This window comes from Pezoporus flaviventris, unplaced genomic scaffold (genome assembly GCF_033815535.1).
Source record: "Pezoporus flaviventris isolate CSIRO_AGI_PZ_B2104156 unplaced genomic scaffold, CSIRO_AGI_Pfla_v1 ptg000007l, whole genome shotgun sequence".
Lineage (NCBI taxonomy): Eukaryota > Metazoa > Chordata > Aves > Psittaciformes > Psittacidae > Pezoporus > Pezoporus flaviventris.
The window spans coordinates 76,110,243-76,131,048 of record NW_026892555.1 but is presented as its reverse complement, the minus strand read 5'-3'; the positions used below and the strand labels follow the sequence as shown (position 1 = coordinate 76,131,048).

The 20,806-nt window shown below is 43.2% G+C and overlaps 1 long non-coding RNA gene across 1 annotated transcript; it reads left to right on the top strand.

Moving 5' to 3' along the window:
* The first annotated feature begins 1,119 nt into the window (after positions 1 to 1,119).
* Positions 1,120 to 2,143, top strand: LOC133267176 (uncharacterized). Its single transcript, XR_009742661.1, has 2 exons — positions 1,120 to 1,367; positions 1,399 to 2,143. It is a non-coding gene; the product is annotated as an uncharacterized LOC133267176 (long non-coding RNA).
* The last annotated feature ends 18,663 nt before the right edge of the window (positions 2,144 to 20,806 follow it).

The window sequence follows — 20,806 nt, the reverse complement described above, 5'->3', positions numbered from 1 at the left end:
TTGTCTTTACGCATGGAGCAAAATGAAATGCCACAAAAATGTAGAATTAGAAGGGTTAGATTTCTTAATCAGAATCTTAACTTGAAGCCTGCTGAAACGGCTTTGAATACCAGTCTAAGTCAGCAGTGAGCATCAGAGCAGTTGCTATTTGGTCTGGAGCTTTTAGAAAACAGGCATGGGATATCCAAAACTTACATTAAAGACAGTACAATTATCCTGGAAAAGTCTTGCGTAACCTAGTACAGTTGCTAAAGTCCTAGAGGCAGGTGTTAAAGGAGTCTTGGCAGTGAAGGCAGAATTACAAAGAGATAATTGGTCTGATGACAGATGACGTTGGGTCTGTAAGGTTCAGTCTGAAGGTAGGCTGAGTTTGCTGCTCTCCACAGTGTGAAAGGGCAAGCAAAGGAAACTTCTGTTCTCTGTGCACACTTGCTCAAAGAGCCTGCTGCTTGTAAAAAGACGGGGATTACCTGAATTTCCCAAACAGTCTAGTTCTCAAATAAATGCAAGCAAGCAAAAATAAGAATTGGTAGTCATTTGCCAACTCACAGGGAAGCTGAAGGAGGCATGTATGTACATATGATTCTGTTCTATATGTCTTCCTTCAATTTAATCAGAAGAAAATGGAGAAGTATGGAAGCTACTGGTATTTTACGGGAAGATTTTAACTCTAAGCTGAAACTGGGTGCCTTGGAAAACCAGCAGAGGGCATAGGAAAGCCTTTCCCAGAATTGTTTACTATGAAAATAAAGCCTAGTAAGAGTACATTCATGCACAGTGAGAAAGCAGATCTTGCCGCTGACATGAGTTAGGAGTGGCACCGGACTTCCCCGAGATGAACTGCTATTGGTATCTTTATGTGGGTCCAGGGGGAGCATTGCTAGCAAAGGGTAGCTAAGAACCAGTATGCAGATTGTCTGCAGTATTCAGCAACAACGCTGCAGTCTGCACAGCTTGTAGGTAACTCCAGCTATGTCAAAGCATCTGACAGTATTTTTACTAAACACTCTTAACAGTGTTACAGTTTAGCCTTTTACCTCCCTGACTAAATCCTAAAGATTGTATGAAGGATAGCTAAGGGCAGTTTTCATTTCCTAAAGGAAATGAAGGTCACTGCTTCCAGCTGTGACCTAGCCTTGCGCTTATGCTCCTTCACTCTGACCTCACATTTTCTGGCTCTTGGGATCCAAATGAGAAGGAAGTAAAGTCCAGAGGCAACCAGAGACAGTCTCTGGATATAGTGGGTACTCTGGAACAAGAATTTCATAGTATGATTGCAATTCAGTGGGTGTGCTGTTCCCAGAGGAGAAGATGATCTCAAGCTGGTGCATTCATATTGGGAAAGGCTGAGAAACAGCATAGAAAAGGTGTTGTGTTTTGGACAAGATAGGGAAGGAGTTTTGTTTTGGACAAAGTTGGGGTTCTGCGTGCCTGTCCATCCAGCAGTAGCTGAATGTTGAAGGGGTCCCAGTGCTGTGTCAGGTTATTGCAGAATGAATCAGCAGAATGAAAGAATTGATGAAGCTGGTAAGAGTATCTGCCATCTCCTTTTGGAAGTAGTGCATCTGTTCTGTACACTTAAATTACCTAAAAGCGACCCAGGTGGTACTAGCGGGAAAAAAGATGTACCCATTATCTGGAAGGGAGAGGTTAGGAAGGAGAGAGAAGCCTAGGGGCTGTAGAGTGGCAGAGACACAGGAGGCTCAGATATGTAAAAAATCCAAACAGCTTATTACACTGAAGCTGCAAGTCAACAGGTAAAGATCTATTTAAGGTGAGCACTCCCTTTAAGAGTGAGTTATTGATCCCTAATTGGTTTCCACAAGGTCAAGGGCCTGAAACATAAAGGAGTTGGGCCATTGCCCAGCTGACATCTGATGCTGAGAGGCATCTGAGTAAGATTCTTTGCAACAACTTCTAAGAGTTATTTTTGAACTATTAAAACTGAGGCATCCTGTGCTATGGGCTCCATCTGCTCAGGGGTTTGGTCATCTTCCTCCACACTACCTGCATAAAGCTGCTGATGGAGCACTGCACTTCAGAGACCCAAGTGGCTTTATACTGTTATGACCTGTAATAGATGAGAGGCTAGAGATAAGCTTTAGGGCACACCTGACTGAAAATGAAGTGTGTATCTTAAATGCTTTGAATCTTACTGATTTAATTGCTTTAGTCCAACTGACCGCTCTTCTGCAGCTGGAGAGTAGCAGTCACCAGGCTGTCATCAAATCCTGAATCCTCAGCAGCCGGCAGAGCCTGGATAGTTAAGATGACCAACTGATGGCACCTCATGTGTCAGAGCAAGCTAGGGATCTGACCCAGAGGAAACTTCTTTCTCCTACCACATCTCACACTACACCCCATAAGATGCAGTAGACTGGCATTTCAGAAGCTACAGAAACACTAACGGGAAACCTGTAGCCAGTTTTGGGAGAAGGATTTCTGCATATGTCTAGGATATCAAGACTAAAGTCAGAGGGAATAAATGCGAGCTGAACCAGGAAGGGGGTAGAATCACTCTCCTAAAACTAGTCAGCACTTTTGAGTGTAGTTATGTGGCTCTTCCCAAAAGCAAAAAGGGATCATTGAACAAGCTTTAAATAATATTAGCAAACAAACATTTATGTCTTTGTACAGTTCTTTGATGCAAGGAAAAGGGTAGTCTGACTTTGAGACATATTTTCTAACATTCACTACACTTCCTGTGTTGGATCCTTATCTGCTTCCCACTTCACTGGATTTATTTTTTCAACTTTTCTTTCTTTGCTGAGAATTTACAGTGTTAAATTCTGTAACTTTGGATATGGAAGTAAAAGGTTTGCTCTTCCTGGATCATGTTTATAGACAAAAGTGAACGTGTACCAGGACTCAGAAGAAGTGCATATTCACATCATCATATGACTTTATGTATTAATGTTCTTTTCTTGAAGGATCTTCAGGAAACAGGTCTGGGTAGGAATTACAATCAGTAACCTGAATAACATCATTAATGGCAGCAAATGCTATTGGTTGAAGAGGGGAAACAAAAGAAATCTTTACATTTCTTATGAGCTCTAGAGGCCGCAAAGAATAACCTAATGTTTTACAAAATGAAATTTGCTGCCGGATACATTTCTCCTTGGAACATTTCTTTCTTTATTCTGCCAGCTCAATGAGAAACTTTATTTTTAAATTATGATTTAATAATTAAAGCATGCCTGGAAGAATTTAGATAGATATTTACAAAACAAAGTGGCTCAGTGCATTGTCACCACACCAACAGGAGTTGTATTTTTACAACAAATGGGTAAACCAAGCACCTCAGAAGAGTAAGAGCCCTGTAAGAAGAGCACTGCGGGACAGGCGAGCACTCAGCTCCAGGGATGTTTTCCAGCAAACTGGGAGGGAGAAAGGAGTCTGCCTGAGCATATGATCTGTGGCACATGAGTTGCAGTGCTCCGGAGAGGATTTTGGCCTTTGCAGTGCCCTAGTGTCAGGCTCTGCAAATACACACAGGTGCAGCCCCAAATACCTGCTGAGGCCCAACCGTGGTGTCCTTACCTCACTTTCCTCTGTTACTTTGGCTCTTTTAAGCTAGTGAAGAGGACATGCTTGTAAACTTCAAGGTCAGTTTGCCTTACATCACTGTGTTTCAACCAAATCCCACCACACAAAACCAATTTCACATTTCCTAACCCTGCCAACAGCTGTTAATGGTTTGGCAAGGTTTATACAGTCATCTATAGGTTTGTTGGCTTCTTTTTTTTCTGGTTTGGGTAGCTGTCCACCCTTAAATATCTGCTCTTGACAGATGTGAAAGCAGTCTCTTTTTCCTGGGCAAGAAGTGTCGTTGGTCTTGCACGATTCTGCTACACTAACCACCACTAATGCCTTAACAGGTAGGGCAACTGTGTGTTCATTTATATTACATGCTCTGAAAATCTTGATAAAATATTCACTGAGGTGCTTCAAAATCCAGACATTTTCTGACATCTTTCATAGGTGCAGTCATACTTAATTCCTTGTAGGCATGGTATTTCAATAAATACTGCCCTTCAAGTTGCCGTATTCTAGCTAAATTATGCTGATGAAGTGCATATGTCCAAAACACAGCAGCTGAAGAATTATTTCAAGGTTAGTTTTTTTTTCACTAAGTGTTAAGCAAAGCCAACTGAAATTACCTGAAACTGGCTATAGACCAGTGATAAACCCGGTCTGTTATTTTTATTCAAATGATACAGGTTAAATTGATTCCACATTGAAGTGCCTGGTAAATGGCATCATCTTTCTTCATCTTTAATGTAGGATGCTTGCCAGCTGCATTTGCTGTCCTGCTAGTAGAAGGTCCATTGTCCCACAGAGAATGGAACAGTAACCTGTAAGGTGCAGAGCTCTGTCCATTATACTCATATGATTTAGAAATTGGCTGAATAGTGTCAGAAGTCCCATAGTTCATTGTTCAGTCTATTTTTGTTTGCTTACTTGTCTGCTTAGCTGAGCCAAGCCTGCCATAGCTGCATGAGAGAAAGCATGTTACGCTGGTTTGTCCTTGACTCAGATTCCAATACCTAAGTCACCATAGTTCTTCCTACAGCACAGTTCCTGACAGAAAAACAGCATTTTATAGGAGAGGGGAGGAGCAGGGCAGTCATGGCTTAATCCAGTCAGTACTTACAGAACACAAAATGAAGATTAGGTGGCTCAGCTGTGGCCACAATTCTCTAGCAAGGAGCTACCAAGAACTGATCAACAGGATCTAATGCAACATTTCTCCTTACTGCAAAGTCTGGGTACCAATCTTCAGCCATAATCTGGAGCAGAGAGTCCTCTCCTGAGAGCAGGTGCTTTTCAGGTAACTGACCAGAACTGTTCTGAAGGTTTAAGTGCTTGCAAGAGGGTGCCTACTTCTTAGTTAATAGGCTGGCTGTTCAAATTCTTTGTTACTAGGCAGTTAAATATAGAAATCAGCTAAATGCCTTTGAAGTTTTATTTTAAATGACTCAGTCTTTTGGCCCCGTGAATCATCCACTTTTTTTTTTTTCCTGTACTGTGGCATAGCTCCAATAAGCGATCCCACTACAGCCATTAAGAATAGGTGAGGTACTTTGAATGGGATTACAGCCAAAGCTGTACGTGCATACCTAAGTTAGTCAGGGTCCTGTGTATGGGAAATTAGTGCCAGAAACTGCAGTCAGCCCACCTCAAACATTCATCATGTCTCAGCGGAGGTCACCAAGCACTGAATAGTTTGGAAATCCACCTGTTCTTGCTGATGGTTATATACCCTTGCACTGTACACTTGTTTTGCTGCTGCTTGTATCACCTTGTTCCTAGGGTATCTTCAGCTGTCTAGTAGCTTCCAGAGCTCCCAAATCTATGTTCCTTGTTCCTTGGCACCAGCCCTCCTACAAGATTGAACTCCAAGTAAAAGAAGCCCCCTGATAACTGTAGCAATGAACTAAAGGAAATCTAATAGCAAAATAACTTTTTAGATGTCTGTCTTCCTGCAGTTTGTGTCAGCAGGAGCAGATCACAGCTCACATTCTTGCATGCTTGCTTAAGCCAGGCATTCCAGCATGCAGGCTCTTGAACTTCCAAGCCCATTTATAAGCCTATCTGTGACAGCTGCAGCTATTAACAGCAAATCATTCAAGCAGAGAGAATAAATAAATCCTCTGTTATTCTGTATGATATTTTACTGGCTCAGTGATTGTGAGGAAGTAATCCTGTTTTACTGGCTCAGTTGTTTGATGTTCAGTGGCAAGGGCAAGAAATCACCAGGCGTAGGATTGAAGGTCATACAGATCCATTAAATCATGAGTCAGGAGTATCCAGTTAAACCATGCCCTGCCTGCCCATGTGGTCAGTAGCTCTTATGAACAGTTTTCCCCTAGGGCTTCCAAACCTGCACACAAAAAACTACCAGAAGAAGACTAAAATGTTCCCTCGATACACCTGATCAAATCCTGCTCTGTTTTTGTTTACAAGCAACATTATGAGAGCAGTCTGTGGGCTTTCCTCCCTCATCAGCATTCCATTCTTGCTAAGACCTTGCATCTTCAATTAAATCTTTGCTTCTCAGTTTTATTGTGTTCCAGTTACAACTGGGATGCTTCCAAGGTCTGCATGACCAAGGAATTCATAACTCTTGGCTACTATCTCAAAAGGAATCTCTACAGAATATTCTCAGGAATAGACACATGATTATCTTCCCTGTTTTAAGTCATTAGTTGCCTAACAGCACCTCTCAAGGTTATCAGAGCAAAAAGAATACAGCACAGCGTGCATGGCTTGGAGGAAAAGAAAATCATAGTATGATAAAGAGAGGAGATTTTGTACAGTCCAAGACCCCTGCATACTGAATGTATAAAGGTTTGCAACTGGAAGATGAGTCCCAATGGATCGTTAGAGGATAAAATATACAAAGTAGTTGCTTAATGTTCTTATAGTCCCTTGAAGAAGCAGGTGAGCTATTTGTATAAACTAACCAAATGCCTCCAGAAAATATTAGCTATAGCTATGTCAGCATTTTTCAGCTATGGCTGCTTCTCAAGTAGATGTCATTTATTTGATTTAGTTCCTTTTAGTTCTTAGTCATCATGTACACAGGGCTTTTGCTTTTTTTTTATCTCTCTACTGTGCTATGACTATTTTATGGAGCTATTGAAGACTAAACTTGAACTTACTTCATTAATACAACAGCATCAATTTATGAATGAGTATCCAAGAGGTTTCAAAAGACTGTCTTCCTCCTTGACAAAGGTGATGATACTGCAGAAAGCCTCCACATTCTTGCACATCTGTCCATCTTCCTAGGAGCCCTCGCTGGAGTTTAGCTACAGGTCAAGGTTACAGCAGGAAAGATGTAAATGTATCCAGACAGAAGGAAAAATAAATCTTACAGTAGGGACCAGGGTCCATTCTACAGCTTGGAGGGACACACAACACTGGGGATGTTCTCCCTAAAAGCTTAGCTTCTTGGAAGGGTTCTGACTCCACTGATACCTGAGGTTGGCATAACATAATTTGTATTATTTTCAAACAGGATTTTAGTTGCTCAGTACCATTGGTTAACATGGGATATGCTATCACCTGATTGCTTTCCTCTTCCTCTTACCTGTTGTCTGCGTAAGTCCCGTATTTGGAGACTCAAATACAAAGAAACCCTGCTGGTTCAGTCATCAGATCAGTCCCTTGGGCAGCATCAATCTTTAAACTTGCTTTCAACAGTGTCTCCTATCCATTCTGTTACAGAAGATACTCATCTTTGCAAGGACCTGGTACATGCAGAATGGCTTCAGAAGGGTTGAACCATTGCTTGCTTTTGCTATAGCTGAGTTCAGTGCCTCACTTGGAGACAGAGCTTTCTTCTCACGTCCAAAACTTTGTTACAGTTTTGACCAGAGCTGTAAAACTTCATGGACAGCACATCAGCCTCACCGAAAATGCCAGCTCCTCTCCACATCCAATGGCAAACACACAAATTGCCTTAAATTCAAATATAGCCCCCAACAGCAACAAGACAACAGGGCAGACCATTTCTTTTCGTGATACAGTGTTCTGTAGGGCAGCTATGAAAAAGCAAAAACACTTCTGTCATGGGGATAAGTTGTCTTCAGAAGTCACCCACCACAAAGTGAACCACAGCCAGCTGACTGGAAGCAGCTCAGTCCAGTTTATTGGGAGTACCTTGTACCTGTACCTTGACAGCTTTCACCGAAATCCAGCTTCCATCACAGCCCGTTACACTGCAGAATGTGTGTTTGAGGTGGAAAACAATCTCTCCTGCAGCCCTGGGGAAGCCTGAAGCACCCCGCAGAGCTAAGGGGCCTGTATAGGAAATCCCCCTTCTGCTTCCAACCCAGGCTGTGGGAGAATCCAGTGGAGGCTGCTGCCTAATGCTGGATCTCCTGGGTTTCAGATCTTTGTGCAGAAAGCAGGTGATCTGACTTTCCTGAATCTGTGATTGAATCTGCACTTGAGTTGTGAGCAAACATTTTAATAAGGGAGAATTTTCACTAAGAGCCCTGAGGCAAGCAGGTAAAAAGAGGGAATGGGGCAGAACGTGCAAGGAAAACCACAGCTAGAGAAACACAAGTCTGTGCACCGTGGTAAAGACCACCTCACCTTTATTCATCCACTGTGACTGCACTTCTGCCTAGCAGAGAGACACGGCCAGGACTTCAGGCCAGTCACCGTGCCCATTTCAGCTGACGCATCAGTGTTGCTCTGGACACAGGAGTGATTGATTGACAGGCCAAGCTCTTTGCCACTGTGACAGAAACCAGCCTTCAGTGAGCAGTACCAAGGCAGGTGTTTCAGAAAGCGCGGACACCAGTTGTGATGCCGGGCTGGCAAATGAAGCTGGCAGGAGTCTCGAGGACAGAGTCTCCACTCTTCTCTCTCTGCTTTCACTAGGCTGTTAGCCCTGGAACTCCTTCCAGCTTCCCCTCATATGGGCGCTGCACCGGGCAGATGGCATGCGGGGGCAAGTGGATGAAGAACTTCACATTTGCTAGGAGCAGCCTTGCTACGTTTCCCTGAGCTGGTACTTTGCACAAGCCGAATGCTTCTAATGTTAGATCAGGCACCATATGGGTGGGAAGTGTTGAGGCTTCCTGCACGGAGCCAGAGGAACCTGCTTTCGGCAGCTCACGTGCTCCTTCTGGCACCCGCTCTGTGGGACCCTCTCAGCCATGCCACCTGCGCTCCTCTTTTCATGCGTAGGGTCTCTACCTGCCCCTCTGCACTGCTGCTCTGCAGCCTGTCCACAGCCAGGTTTAAGCTCCAGCTGAGTGCAAGCCTCTAGGATTTTCAGCTGAGAAGCACCAAGGGTTAGCCTTTGCATTCCAGGCAGAGCTGTGTGCAAGGTCAGAGGAATAACAAATGGACCTGATGGTCTGAATCCAGGAGTCATAAACCCTGTGTAATCTTAAAGGAGATAACAGCCTCTCTGTCCAGCAGACCTTCCCCCGCTGAACTGAGACAACTTTTGGATTTGTCGCCTGCTCACAAATGCCCTTTTTTCCTCTTTACCTCCTCTCAGTACTGACATCTTGTATGATTAATAGCGTAGCTGTATGAGATCTAGCTAGCTCAGTAGTACAGCATATGCTGATTCACCTAGGCTTGCTTTTTATTTGGCTCCTAAATGCAGAAGTCCAGCTCATCAGCATCAAGAGCTTTATTAACAATATTCATGACCTCAAGTTTTTTTCTCACTTGGAGCCACACTCTGTAAATGATAATGAACTTTACAATGTTCATATTGAGAAGATGTCCTGGGTTCAGCAGTAGCTGTCATGTTTCTCCTTCTTGGTAGCTGGTGCAGTGCAGTGTTTTGACTTTCAGCCTGGGAACAGAGCTGATAACAATGATGTTTTGGTTTGGCCAAGGACTTTGTGAGCCTCATGCTCTGCCAGGGAGGAGGGAAGCCAGGAGGAAGCAGAGACAGGACACCTGACCCAAACTGACCAAAGAGCTATTCCATACCACAGCACGTCATGCCCAGGATGTAACTGGGAGTTAGCCGGAAGGGCTGGGAGACTGCAGGGTTGGAGGAGGTGTCGGTCGGTGCTTGGTCCGGCTTGGGGGGTGAGTTCTTGGTTGGCTGGTGGTGAGGTGTTGTATTCTCTTCCCTTGTTATTTCCTTTCTCATTGTTATTATTGGTGGTAGCAGTAGTGATTTGTGTTATACCTTAGTTACTAAACTGTTCTTATCTCAACCCGTGGGAGTTGCATTCTTTTTGACTCTCCGTCCCTCTGGGAGCAGGGGGAGGGAAAGAAGTGGGGGGAAGTGAGTGAACAAATTGCCTGACTGGGTTTAAACCATGACAGAAGGTAGCTGTGTAAATCAAAACCTTTTTTGCACGTTATTAATACAGTTAAACAAGCTCAAAGCAGTTAATGATGGAACGGAAGAAGAGCAGCATACAGAATATCAAGAGTGACGCTGATCCGTCTAATCAGCATGAGTTATTTTTGCATGGGAATTGCACTAAATACCCTGTCGCAGTAGACACAATGTTGTGGACTGAGTGCCAACATGCTCCCTTGTGCCAGGGCCTTTTCATGTACATCCTTGATAGCATCTTCCATTATTTGGGCAGATAAGCAGGCTCCATGCTCAGCAGTAGAGCTTTGTCCACTACCTTAATTTTTCCTCTGCATCATTTCTGTAGGTGTAAGACAGTATGGGGACTCTTGGGAAGGGGAAAGCAGAAAGTGCTATCCATCCAGCCTAGAGCCTGGTTATCCTTAGGATCAACAGGAAAACCCCTCAACCACACTGAAAAGTCTCCTCTTCTGAAATACGGGCTGAAGTCCAGAACAAAAGCCCAAGATATTTTACAGCATTTTAGCAACATTTTGCTTACTGATGGCTGCTTTTGGCAAGCAAACATCCCTGAGAGAGTGACAGAACAGCAAGGGACATGATCATTGATCAACGGGACTAAAATTAATATGTTAATCCAAAGAATCAGCCTCACATACAGCATTACATGTGATGTATATTTTTGTGGAAAGTCTGTTCTTTACAAGCCCGCAGGCTTAATATGCAATTGGAGGAGTGCCAAGGCAAGGGAGAGGAATATTAATTTTCTTACTACGGTCTACTTTAAAGTGCATTGGTACTGCAGCTTGAATGATGAGTCCAAACTTCAGGTTTTGATTGTTTTCCTTTTTAATGGGAAGAACTCAGTGCTCTTGTCTTAATGGACTAGTCTGTCCCGTTGAACTTTATATTCTTTAGAATGCATAACTGCAGCAGTGGAAGAGGTTCAATCCTTTCGGAAGAGAGGCCACAAAAGATTGCTTTCATCTTTCTCACATTACTGTAGAGACTAACAAAAGTCAACATTGAACAGACGAATGATGCACCCGATGCAGTTCCCTGTCTTGGTGGTGCTCGAGTCCCTGTGTGTGCTGGCAATAGCAGCTCTGTGCCACCTTCTCCACTCTCCAGATCTTGTTTTATTTTTCTTTTTTCAACTGGGAAAAAAGGGAAACATGGCAGAAAAGTTGCAAGAACCCTTTAAAGAATTTTCCTGCATAGTTGTATTAACTTCTTTCCATTTAAAATGCACTGTGAAAAACCATGAAGAACAGAGGAGGCCCCAGTGTCACTGAAGCAGTTTTTCATAGGAATCATGAGTCTTATCTCAGTCCCCACTGGAATGCCAAACCCTTCCCTACAGCAAAAGGAGGCACATCCAACCCTCATCTCCTTCCTGCAGGAGGGACCTCTAGGATGCATGCGGATTGTATTTCTAAGCTCCTCTGCAAATAAGGGAGAAAGAGCTGTTATTAGCTGTCCCTCTCTCAGCCCAATGCTGTTTAATGTCTTCATGAATGATCTGGATTATGGAATCAGGTGTACCCTGATGAAGTTTGGTGATGATATGAAACAAGGTAAGAAGTAGTCTGTGAGCCTGGCCATTTTCAATGATCCCTTCTCCTCACACTTCCTCAGCAATCATACTTTTTCAATAGCAGTGTTGAAGATCCATCCCTGCATATTGCCTCTGTTACCTCTACATAGTCCATGAACTTGTCTTTGAACCAACAACTGCCTGTGGTAAGTTTCATAGCTAACCTGTGAAATAACCTCCCACATCTCCGAACTGAAGCCCCAGCCTCCATTAGTGTCTTCTTACAAAGACAGGTGCTTATTTCCTTGTTTTTTGCTAAACCACCTCTGACTCTACTGCGCCCTTTCTTGAGATGCAGGGAACAGGACTGTGCACGTGTCATGGTTTAAACCCAGTCAGCCACACAGTTTCTACTCCCCCCATTCCCTGTCCCCCTGCCCTCTTTCTTTCCTTCCCTGTCCCCCCTGCCCCGTCTCCCCCCCGCCAGCTCCTGGAGGGGTGGGGAGGAGAATCAAAAGAATGTAACTCCCACTGGTTCAGATAAGAACAGTTTAGTAACTAAGGTGTAACACAAATCACTGCTGCTACCACCAATAATAATAATGATAAGGGAAACAACAAGGAAAGATAATATAATACCACCTGCTGAAATGAGCCTGACCGAGAAGAGAGTGCAATTCTGGTTAACTCCCAGTTACCTCCCTGGGCATGATGTGTTGTGGTATGGAATACCCCTTTGGCTAGCTCGGGTCAGGTGTCCTGTCTCTGCTTCCTCCCAGCTTCCCCTCCTCCCTGGCAGAGCATGAGACTCACAAAGTCCTTGGTCAGACTAAACATCGGTGTTATCAGCTCTGTTCCCAGGCTGAAGGTCAAAACACAGCACTGCACCAGCTACCAAGAAGGAGAAAAATGACTGCTACTGCTGAACCCAGAACAGCACATTACTTAAGACTGTTGTGGTTGTACATTCATGATGGTTCCTCACATTTTGTTGGCTAAATGTGCAGCCATCAAAAGCCAGTTTCAGAGAGCTGTCAGTGATGGCTCCAAGATCCCTCTTGAGTTATAACTGCAGGTTCCAAGGTCAGCATCATAGACATGTGGGTTATTTTCCCCCTAGATGTGTAACGTATTTATCTACACCGAAGCCCATCTGTCTCCACTCCCACCACACAGACACACAGTTTTACAAGGTCCTAGCCATCAGGATGGCATTTTGCTACTGGAAAGATTCTCATTACCTCCATGGTTCTGAAGATTTCAGTGTCACTTTCCTGGAAAGTTGATGAAGCTATTGAAAAATACTGATCTCGGCATTGGTTCTTAGGTGAGCCCTTCAGTACTCCATTAAGAAGTCACCATAGAATCATAGAATAGTTAGGCTTGGAAAGGACCTTAAGATCATCTAGTTCCAACCCCCCTGCCATGGGCAGGGAAACCTCACACTATACCATATCACCCAAGGCCTCGTCCAACCTGGCTTTGAACACCACCAGGGATGGAGCATTCACAACCTCCCTGGGCAACCTATTCCAGTGCCTCACCACCCTAACTGGAAAGAATTTCCTTCTTATATCCAATCTAAACTTCCCTGCTTAAGTTTTAATCCGTTACCCCTTGTCCTATCACTACAGTCCCTAATGAAGTGTCCCTCTCCAGCATCCCTATAGGCCCCCCCTTCAGACACTGGAAGGCTGCTATGAGGTCTCCACGCAGCCTTCTCTTCTCCAGGCTGAACAGCCCCAACTTTCTCAGCCTGTCTTCATACGGGAGGTGCTCCATTAAGCTAACCCTTTGCTTTCTTTAAGCATCTTTAAACAGCTTTGACATAGAACCTTGTAAATACTTTTTGAAAATCCAAATGTATGAGATCGACTGGGTCTCCCTTACCCACATGCTTACTGACACTCCCACAGAGGTCCTGCAGTCTGGAGCAGAGGTTTTCCATAACAGAAGCCATGCTGGCTCTTTCACAGCTGGCTGTGTCCATCCCATCCTCTAGGATCCTATTTTCTAAAACAGAGACCCTCTTACAGTGGTGGGAGGGAGCTCACCAGTCTGTGGTTCCCAGAACCTCCTCTGCACTGTATTTTGGGATGGCACTCATCCCGGCAGATGTGTGCATGACAGTGCAGCATTGCAGCATTGTTGGTCAAGGTATGGGATATGTTGCACAGCCACATTCCCAGCTGACTTCCAGGGGAACATCGACTGGTCCTGGTGACTTGTTAACATTGACTTACTTGTCTCAGCTAATGCTTACTGTTGGTTTACCTTCTATCAAGATAGTTTCTCTGACCTATCTGCTACATGGAGCAGGCTGGGAGCAGGCATCTCCCCACCATCTTCATCCGCAAACAGAAAAGCAGAGAATTAACTGAGCTTCTCTGCTATGGCTTTTTCATTCTTGAATGTCCTTTTTACACCTTGATCATCCAACCACATCCCAATTCCTAGGGCTTCCTGCCTTTGATCATTTACATAACTTTTCTTCTGTCATCATGATCAATGCATCCATTCCAAGGTGTTCTTTTTTAGCCCTCTGAATTTCCTGTTTACATTTGACCTGACTTGCTTTATGGCCATTCTTGTTCTCATTTGAGTATTTCCATTTTTAAGTATTGACTTCCCCTGCCCTTCCCAATGGTAACCTCCCTGACTTTTCTGTTGAGTCTTTTCTATTTTCTGCTTCTGTCCAGGGGTTTTATTGTTCTCTTTTTTACTTGTGCTATACCATCTACTTGGGTTTCTGATATAGTATCTTTGAACAGTCTCCAGGCTCCTGGAAGGCATTTGAATTGGTCTTTATACATCTGATCAATTCCCTCATTTCTACATAGCTCTCTTATTTGCAATTGAATAGCTACGGCTTGATGCTATTTGGCTTGTTCTTTCCCACTGTAGTGTTAAACCTAGTAGCTCTCTGGGTGCTATTACAGAGCAGCCCTTTAGCTAGTATATCATGAACCAGATCCCACACCCCTTGGGGAGTCTAGGAAAAGGTTATTTAAGTGCTTCCTGAAAATTCTTTTTCTGTGTCTCATCCTGATGATGCATTTATTCACTCTGTGTAGAGGTAACTTAAGACTAGAGTCACCAGTCATAAATTCTCAGGTTTTCTGACCTGAGATTGCATTTCATAAATGTTATCATCAGCCTGATCGTGGTGTTAGCACCATCACAGTATTTCAACCCACGAGGATACTACATTGAATCTCTTTCCTGTGATATATTTCTTCTATTACAGTTCATATAGTCTTTCACGTACCTTGTCACTCCCCCATCTATATGTCCTACCCTATCATTCCTGTAAAGTGGATAGCATGGCAGAGCTACCATAATCTTCCTCCCACTGCATCCCCAAGGTGCAGGACAGATGAGGATTGCCATTTAATGCCAAGTGTTCTGGCTCCCTCATGCCATTTTTAGACTTCTAGTGTTGATGTAGATGTACTTGCAAGTACTGCCCTTGCTCTGTCACTCAGTAATGGCATTGCAGGCAGTTTGATTTTTTATGTTCATTGTCATTGTGCTATTTATTTCCCTTCTGGACTTTTCAGAGGCCTAGTGAGTATTGGCCACTTCCCTTCTGATGAGTGTACCGCCTGTAAAAAGAGAATGTTCCATGCCCATCAGCTCCCTCAGCCCTGGCTTCCTGCACCAGGAAATTGGCTTTGTTTCTGTTAAGGTATAACTCATCTGTCCTTTACAGGTTCTTCCTGTCTTCTGGTATTGACAGGCATAAATCCCTTCTTTCCCTCCACACACTGTCACTCAGGACCTCAAGCTGCCCCCAGGGTCTCTCCCAGGAAACCTGAAGTATTCAGAAAAAGGTCAGGATAGATGTCTTGGACATCTCTTTCTTAACAATCAGCCCTTATTCTAAGCTTACCTTGCTATCCTTCCCACCATTTAGAACCAGCATACCTACATACATGCAAGTTCATTATTGCACTTGCAAGTATCCTCCCCAGGCATCAAGCTTCACTGCCTTGATGCCAAGTACGCAAGTTGCCATGCTGTCCTCTCAGCTGCCACAAAACCAGCTGTTGGTTTCCAGTCATAAACCCACAACCACCACCACTTTCTTCCTGTTGTTGATGGTCCCCTTTCTCAATGGATTGTATTTAGTGCAAGAGGACACTAACGTGAACTGGAAGGCAAATCTAATCAAAGGCAATAGATCTTTCCTTCCACCAGGATGTCTGTCTCCCTGGAGAAATTGCTCAAAAGCCTGACAAGAACAAAGGTTCCCAGGGGACCAGTGGGAGAGCATCTGTACCCATACTACAGTTAACAACCAAACAGTATAAACCACTCATGCTCCACAGAGTTGACTCTCTTCAAACAATGGGCTTTTCTGTTCAGATGCATACATGATGGTGATTCTCTCCAGTGTTCAATGTTCCTAATGTGCACTGCTCAATAGCACATGTGGCCTACCCCAGCGTTTCACTGACACAGTACACAGAGTGCCATTTGACTGATCTTTTATTAAATGCTCCTCCTGAGACCACTGTTCTTGGTATAGTGCCATTGCAGAGCAGTCTTTTCAGGATTTTTTCTTTATTTATTTTTCAAGTCAACTATAGATTTTATGGAAGTTATCCTGGCAAATAAAGCCAGGAATAATAGTAAATGGGCTTCACAGCCAGACTACGCAGTGAAAAGATGTTCTTGCACTTTTTAAGCGTTTTAATTTTATGGACCTTTTTTTTTTCCTCCTTGCTTGAAAGGATTCTTATTTCTCATCTGATAGCAAAGCAATGTTTGGTCCTCTCTGTGCATTCATCACCATGGTACCAAAGTGCCTTACAGGGAAATAAGGCAGGCAGTTGGCAGTCTTTTCCTTAAGACTTCCAATAGGAGAAATGGCCCTTGCAGGATTATGACAGCCTGCTCATGCCAACCCGTTATTATTATTATTGCATTGGCACATATACATCAATGAAACAAACGTAAGTATTTCTGAGCTGCCTGGATGCCACTGTAACAGATGGCTGGGAGTAGGAAAACAGCCCAGAAAGCATTTCTGCTTGCAGTAGTCTGCTAGTTGAAAGCAACCTGAAAGTGTTCACCCTGAGAACATTTGCCGACGCTTTAGAGGATGTACCTGTCACTGATAACGTGACCAGTTTAATGAAGTACGAAATTTTTGTCAGTTTCAGAGACAGGTTTCAAATGTCTTGAGCTGAGCTTGTTACTTAAGGGAGAAAATAGCATGGATATATTGCAGTCCCCATGAGAGGCTACTCTCTATCCATCATCATCATCAGGGGAGCAAGTTCCTTTGGACTGAGAGACAGGACAGACTCTCCCAGCAGCACGTGAAAGTACACACTTACATTTGTGAAAGTCAGTAACAAGAAGTCAGAAACACAGCCCCAATAATGAATGGGAACTCTTTTTAATCAAGATTAACTTACCTGGTTCTCTTTCTCCTTCACCAACCCTCCCATGCACACTTATTTTTCCTTTCCATCCCTGCCTGCCAGCTTTTCCAGTGGTTTCTGGGGTGCTGTGTAATCAGTACACAGAATTTAAGTAGCTCTTTCCATTCTGCTAATTCCAGTTGACTGCAGATACTTGTAACAAGAGGGCCCATTAGTTTTCATACATGTAACAACAGCGCTCATGCCATTTCATGAGCAAAGAGAGGATGCTGTAATGTATTTTCTGAAAGAAGAACTCTTTTATTATGCTTTGAGCTCATCTGGCTGAAGTCAGACCTTGAGCTTATAGGTATTTCTATTTATCACTGTCCTTCCCTTTCCATCCTAAAGCAATTTCTTTTCTTCCAGGAGCCACAGCGTGGATAAAGTGCCACAGGATTAAATCTAATGACAGTTCAGTTTCCAGAAGATGGAAACAGTTCACTTTCCAGCAGAGGATGGATATGCAGCTCTGGTGGAAACAACAACTAGTCAGAGGAGAAACGCACGTCTTCATCTGCAAGATATCCTTTTTTTAGTTAGGCAACACCAACACGGATATAAAGGAGCAAACACCTTCGGAGAAAGAAAATACCTGGCATGAAATTTACCCTTGCAGATATAAATACCAAATACATCATATGTTTGGAGAACAGGTTATATTACCCCCTTACCACCAACATATGCTAAAATGGTAGAAAGCCCTTTTTACCTGATCCTGTATGAAACATGAGCAAGAGAAGGATTAGAAAAAAAGAAAAGCATCATCTTAAATTTTCAGAGGATTCTTTAAAGCCTTGGCACCACGTCAGGCAGCATGTGGTATATATTACAGACAGCTCAGTTGCATCTTACAAATATATCTTAAAGACTTGATTTTTCCACATACCATTTAGCAACAGCTGGTGTGTTTATTTTGTTTCATTTTTTTCTCCCTTACTAATACAAAGTTCTTGAGTGGGTTGGTTGTGCACCCGCATCTTTATAAGCAGTTAAGAACCAAATTCTGCTTTTTTCCCCCCATTTTGAAGGGCTGGATGTGAGACACGTTGGAGAACTGAGCTGTGAGAATTAATGTCTGCATTTGATGGGCAGCTGGGTTATGGTGAGATCTGGAGTGGTCCTGTGAAGAGATGAACATTAACAGTATCTCTTCATGAAATGACGTCTCTCCTTTTAAGAATGGGAAGAAACACTAGAGCCATTGACACAAAAGTCACTCTGGATCTCAGCCCACTGAGAATCAGGCACTTCCATTCTCCCCATGCCAACAGAAAGGAGGACAACCCTGGAACTGGGCAGAAAACCAGCAGGAAAGTAGACAGGTTTCTAGCAGAATGCCTGACAAATTCCAGTGAAATCATGTAATCTACAGAAATTATTGTATCTGAAAGAATCAGCAAATCTGATGAAAGCATGTCTGTTTCTGAGCAGACCTAGCTGGACTGATATATGTTATAGCAGCTCTTAACAGTCTCCCCTCCCTGCAAATATCTTGCATGTGTCAGCATATCTCCTCCTTTTATGAAGGATGTTTTTATTCTTGTTTTAGCTCTGTTAGCACTGTGCAAATGGAGAAAATCAGGCTGGGTATCAGGACTTTCCCAGCCTTAGCTGAGAGAAAGATTTAGAAGGGAAAAGTGAAGATGGTCAGCTTAAGGGGGGGCACACAAGTGGGTTTCCATTCTTGAATGACATTCCACTTTAGGCAGAGAAACTGTGAAAATGGCACTCCAGATCCTGAGGAAGAGTCCCCAAGTAGATTAACTGGTCCAAAATCCAAGGGAATGAAACTCATGCTTGAAGACAATGGGATGGGAAGAAGGGAGCCTGCTTCGACACCCAAGCGAGGTTCATTTTGACCGGTGCCAATCCGGTGAGTAGCAAGCACAATCATAAGTATATTTCTAAAGAAGAATTTTAGAAGGTTGATAAACATCACAGTAACGTAAGCTTCCTGGTTACTTAGAAACAGAGTTGAGTGATTCAGAGCCATTTCTTAAACATATCTTTGATTGATATAGTCCCTCCGATGCAGGTAATAGAAGACTGATTCAATCTATCTGACACAGACTATCAGGTCTGTACTTCCCTCTTTCACCTCCATCTCCTCCATTTCCTTCTCTGAATCAATGTATTTGTGAATCTTGGACTGGATCCCAGCCAGGAATATCTGAAAATGATCAGTCTCATATTGCCCAGATCTATAAAGAGGAAACTATTCAGACAAATGATGCACCTTAAGGACAGAACATTAAATTGAGCCTTTGGCAAGGAACACCATGTGTAACTTTACACAGCAGTTCCCATAAATACTAATAAGATTATCAGCCAAAGCATACATTATCTAGAGCTGTGGTTTTGTTTTAGGAGCAGCTATGAGGATAACAGTCTGTATTGTGTGCAAGCACTTGCACTGTCTGTATGCTCCCCCTACTCTCCCTCAAGCTGTGCTTTAAGACGAGCTCATGGCAACGCATCATCATGTATATCTGAGGTGGTTGCATGACTGAAGCAGGGCGAATCATCCGGTGGAAACAGCACTATCAGATAATCAGACCTGCTGCTGCCCTAAGCAAGCAGAAGGGAAGTAGCTGTTGCTTCCTATATCTCCCATTATCTTTATCTAAACGTCGGAAGACCTCAGGGTAAGTTGTGTGGGGTCTTTATGGAGTTTTGATTCCCCTCCTACATTTTCTCAGTTGAGCGAGTGGCCCACTTACCACCACTGTAACACTGTGTTCCAGCTGCCCCCTTCTCATCCCCCAGATGCTTTCCAATCTACCAGCACTGAAAGGCAGAATATATGCAGCTGTGTATACATGTAGAGTTGCATATTTGCTCACATGCACGCTACAGATCTGAGTTACAGTTTGACAGTCCTAACTAGGCCATATCCCGAGTTGCCTGCATAATTCTGCAGAAAGTTACTGTTCCCCAAACCAATTTTGGAATTTAAATTTTATATAAACGAGCTTTGAAAAGAGCATTTTCTATACATATATAAATTTTAAGGAGTCTTTAAAAATAGCATATATTATTTAGCATGCTTTCCTGGAAACCCTTCTGGCTGCCACTATACACACTTTCATGGAACAAGAGTTTTCCTCTGTTTGAGAAAGATAAACATGACTTCAGGTTTTTCACCATATTATTTCTGACTCTATTCTAATGCGCATTTTGCCTCTTGGCCTGTCTTTGGAGACTGGTTACCTATGGACCCATAGAGTAGCCTGAAGACATTCACTCTGATGGAATATTATTTGTGATCAGTATGAATAAAATGTTCATTTTCACTCTGGATGTGGGGTACACTTACATAAACATTTATATATACACATTTACAAACATGCACAGCCATTTTTTTTACTTGCTTTTAAGTGCTAGGTAATAACGGCACACAATGTCATTGTCTGTGCCAACTTCCACTACTACTGGAATGGTTCTCTAAGTTTTTAAGTTGCTGCTCCATCTGGTACAAGAAACACATCACCGTCTATTCGTGAATGCCTATGGATAAAGACAGTCACCCAATTAGAATAATAGCCGAACCCAAAGTTTCAGAGTTAAAAATTACTATGCGTGTTGTCAGGGCCAAAAGTGACAATTTGAAGCCTTAACATGTTATTACAGGCTTGTTTCCACTCTTATGGTGGTTATTTGAGTTTGTTTAAGAAAATGTTTTGGAAAGAGAGAGCAACCCTTACTTCCACGTTACCTCCAGGTCTTTATTGTAACAGGCGAGACTCATACTGACAGCAGGAACATGTTCACATGGTTTCCAACAGGGAAACACAGGGCATCCTCTTGTGAGTAACTGACAGGTAGAAGACTTGCATGTTTTCCCATCCTTTTCATTTCAAATAATAGCTACGTAAAAACTTGCCTGCAAACACTTGCCATATTAAATAGTAGTTTTCTTTTTAGACTTTTGCACAAATAAATATTAATGAACTGGACTAATTTAATGGACTAAAAGACACATTCTAAGGGTTGCTCAAATACTGTTTGTGCCCCTGTCAG